The sequence below is a fragment of the Apium graveolens genome, chromosome 8 (assembly GCF_009905375.1).
Source record: "Apium graveolens cultivar Ventura chromosome 8, ASM990537v1, whole genome shotgun sequence".
Taxonomy (NCBI): Eukaryota; Viridiplantae; Streptophyta; class Magnoliopsida; order Apiales; family Apiaceae; genus Apium; species Apium graveolens.
This window is the reverse complement of record NC_133654.1, coordinates 16,617,051-16,621,078: the sequence shown is the minus strand read 5'-3', so window position 1 is coordinate 16,621,078 and position 4,028 is coordinate 16,617,051. Positions and strand designations below refer to the sequence as shown.

The window sequence follows — 4,028 nt, the reverse complement described above, 5'->3', positions numbered from 1 at the left end:
ATACCTCTCTCGACCTTTTAGCTAAGATCAAGTGTAATATCTGTTTTTATTAGTTTAATATCTGATATGTGGGCCAATGTTTCACACGATATTAAATTAATTTTTTCATGTGGTAAGATCCAAACAATAAATTGTTATTGAGGTCTTCATGCGTCCCCTAAAAGCATTTCCAATGCTATAAAACCCTTGGATAAGGGCCCATTTGATAACAAATGAATGACACAATTTATGAGCTCATTCAGATTGAGTCTCGTTAGGATTGTTTGATAACATTTTAGGAGGACTGACCACAAAAAATTGGTGGACGACCAAAAAAAATCACTGGATGACTCATTCTTAATTTTCTGGCTCAATCGTCCAGATAGCTCTCCTATACATCATATTCACGGAGTTTTTAGATTTTTTGGCGCCTGTTCTTATCACTTCTTGTTCTTATTAGTTTTGCTATTTAGGTATTTAATCGGCTCCTAGTTTCTTCTCATCACAGTCACCAATTCAATTCAAACTAAGGCAGCACTCACTAGTATATTAAAGATCACCTGATTTTGACAGAGATCACTTCCGGTGGTAAAGAACTCAGGTGTGGTGTTTTTAGGTTTTTTGGCGCCTGTTCTTATCACTTCTTGTTCTTATTAGTTTTGCTATTTAGGTATTTAATCGGCTCCTAGTTTCTTTACTTTTTCCTTTTATGTGCTTGGTTTTGTATTAGATTGGAAGATTTGTTTTGTAAAAAATGATTCTCTTAAAGGAGTTATGCCTGATTATCTTTTTAAGGTCCTGTAACAGTCTACTCCTGCTATCTGATGTTGAGCTTTGAATTATTATTTTGAGTGATGAGGTCAAGTGAATTTGTAATTTTGAATAAACTCTCAAAACGGGGTAAAATTATGTGTGTGTACTCAAATTTAAGTTGATTATAAGGGTCCGCATTTGTAGTGGTGTCTGGTAGGTCCAAAATTTGGATTCAGGAGGTAGAAATGATGCCTGTGACTGTGAGTGATTCACATTATTGATCTGTAGTTATTCCTATGCTTTGTCCTCTTCTTTGACTCCGTCGATTACCCAAATATGCTCAAAGATGCTTGTTCAATTTTCATAATTTGAGCTCTGAGCCCGACATTATGTTGCTTAGGATCACTCTGCAACTGAATTTGTACCAAAATTCAGGGACAAAAAATTCTAAGAATGGTTTATGCAAGGCTCTTTGAAATCTCATAAACCACACTATACAACACAGACTCTTATAATATAATAACTAATATTAATCCAAGGTTAAGAAGGCATGTGATGGAGGTTGATAAGTCACTAGGCAGACTTTTGTTTTTCCTATGCTGTTGCATGGTCTCGTGCCTTCTTTTGTTCTGACTTCTGATATTTTCTTGTTTGCCCATTTTGTATACTCTGTAAAAAAACAAAAATTGTTGTCTATATTTTACCTGATAGAACATAGCTGGCTTGATAGTTTTCTCATTATCAGTGTTACAACTGTATGAAATAAAATAAACACAATAGTTTTATACTAGAACTTGATAGCTTTATTTTCTGGTATCTTCAGTTCATAGTTGTTATAATGTATTTATTTATTAAATAGATATATCGATTAATGTCAATTAGGCCAAAAACTTGCCAAATGGCAGATCCCTAAAGAATACTAATAGTTGTTGCCAGTGGTTGTTTACCATATATGACAACAAATAATGTTACATGTTAGTATTTTCTTTTTTGATGTATGACACTAGTTTATTATGTTTTTATGTTATATATATATTGAACATGTGATGGAATCTATATATATACATTAGGAGGTATGGGGGTATCTAGGTTGGAGTATGCAAGGAATGTAGGAGTTTTTGGTGAGTCATTGTAAAACTAATAGAAAGTACCAGGATCAGCGAATTCAGGACCTGAATAATCGAAACATGTGATGGAATCTTTAATTTAAGAGCTAAGAGTAGCAGCAAAGTTAGCAAGAATAGCCCGTCCTCCTTTCCTACTACTCGTGACTGCTTGCAGACTTTAGCAAAAAGAAAAAGAGGATCAAATTTGCGGAAAAATCAGTGTGAAGTCTTTTTTGTACTGGTTGCTAGTGTAAAATACAGGTTTCAAACTGAAATCTAATTGCGAAATTAGCAGAAAATTGCGACTTATAAGTTATAATTACTGATGTGTAGAATCGAGCTTCAAACTTTTTCCCTATTGTAGTTTAAACTTTATTTTTTAGCTCTAAAAAAAGTTTAAATATGTTGATAATGGTACATTATGTTATGTATATATAGAGCAGAAAAGGAACACCATTTACTAATTAAGAAGAAGCACTAGTTACTTTATAAATAAGAATCTGAAATCCGTCAAGATATATGCTGGCTTAAGACAGACTCATTAAGAATCAGTTTTCATATTTATGATCATTTTTTGAACTTTCTTGCATCCCCTATGCTCTTATAGGTTTTTTAACCACTCGTGATACATGACTTGTTTGAAATACAAATTTGTAGTTATATATTGTTCTTAATGCAAGTGAAGATTCTCTTCTTATATTCGGGTGTTGGGTAACCATGTGTTTGTGTTTCTTTTTCTGCATTTCTTGCTTTTGAACCGGTTCGTATCCCCTAGTTAAGACTTAAGAGTAATATTATTCTTTCTTTCACCGGTCTTAATTAATCTGATGATCTTAAATTATAAGATATGATGCATAAACACTCTTTGTGATGAATATTGTCAATTTTAGGGAGTGCTTGAATTTCCAGAATAATATATTAATATTACTTAATTTTCAATTAAATCTGGTTTGTAGGTATGGACAAAGCTAGTGAAACCCAAACTCAAGCTAGTGAGAGCCAAAATCAAGGTAGCGAAACTCAAAAAAAGAAAAAAGTATTGTGGAGGTGTGAACTTATAACTAAAACATTTCTGGAAGCATGCATTGAGGAAGTTATCGCTAGTGGTAGGCTATGTAGTAACCTTAAGCCGCATTCATGGATAAAAGTGGGAGAAATTCTTAAGAAAACCCACAACTTTGAGGTTGACGCTAGACATCTGAGAAACCGATATGATTATCAAAGATCCCGATATGTTGGTGTCGACTCAAATCCAAAACTGAGAATCATTATGATCCGACAACTAATACATTCAACTTCACAGAAGAAGAATGTGATCAACTTAAAAAGGTAACTTTTTAATTTATATTCAATCAATTTAAAAATCACATCATAAATTAAATTTACTCTATTCTGTTGTGTCCACAGGGAAATAAGATCGTGGACATATTGAAAACCATACCTTTGAGCTATCCTAAATTTTGCACCCAACTTTATGATGGAACTGCTGCCATGTGAGTTAGTGGATGGGGGCCTAACTCTAAGAAGAACATGACTATTTCTCTAAATGATGACATAGAGATTCCAATAACCAAAGAAAGTCAGTCAAATACTTTGAATCCAATTGTCCAGGAAAAAAAAAAACTAAAATATCACCAAAACTTACAAAAACACAAAGTTTGAAGATGAGATGACCAATGCACTAAAATTGACGGTTCAGACCAATAGTGGACCATCACTTAAAGAATGTAAAGAGAAATTGAATAGTCTTGGATGGGGAGCAACAAATCCCTTGCATCGAAAGGCTCTTGGCATTTTTTGTGAGAGTGCAAAGTATAGAGAACAATGGATGCCTCTTGATGTAGAGGAGAATGAGCATTGGGTTAAAATGGTGTCAACTAATTTAGGATTTGATATTTAGTTTTTCATCTATTTCTATTCATTTTTACTTTTTTTTTATTTCGTATTTGATTTGGCTTAGGACTTGGTATTTCTTCAGCTTTGTTGAACTTAGAAATTGGTTTGGTTTTAAATTTCGTACTTTTCAATTATAATGCATATTTAATGGTTTTAACACATGTTTTTTTAGTTGTTATGATTTTTTATTAGTTTCTTTCTATCTATTTACAAGGTTCGGTAGGCTCGAGTTTGGCTCAAAAGCTTGAATTAATTCACTAAATATTAACAAAAATTCGAAATATGATCAGTTCG

The 4,028-nt window shown here is 32.9% G+C and overlaps 1 long non-coding RNA gene and 1 pseudogene across 1 annotated transcript; both read left to right on the top strand.

The window, feature by feature from the left end:
* LOC141681954 (U2 spliceosomal RNA) lies at positions 1 to 207 on the top strand (annotated as a pseudogene).
* A 41-nt stretch (positions 208 to 248) lies between these two features.
* LOC141678884 (uncharacterized) lies at positions 249 to 3,816 on the top strand. The gene is made up of 3 exons (XR_012557946.1): positions 249 to 580; positions 2,795 to 3,167; positions 3,246 to 3,816. It is a non-coding gene; the product is annotated as an uncharacterized LOC141678884 (long non-coding RNA).
* Positions 3,817 to 4,028: the final 212 nt, after the last annotated feature.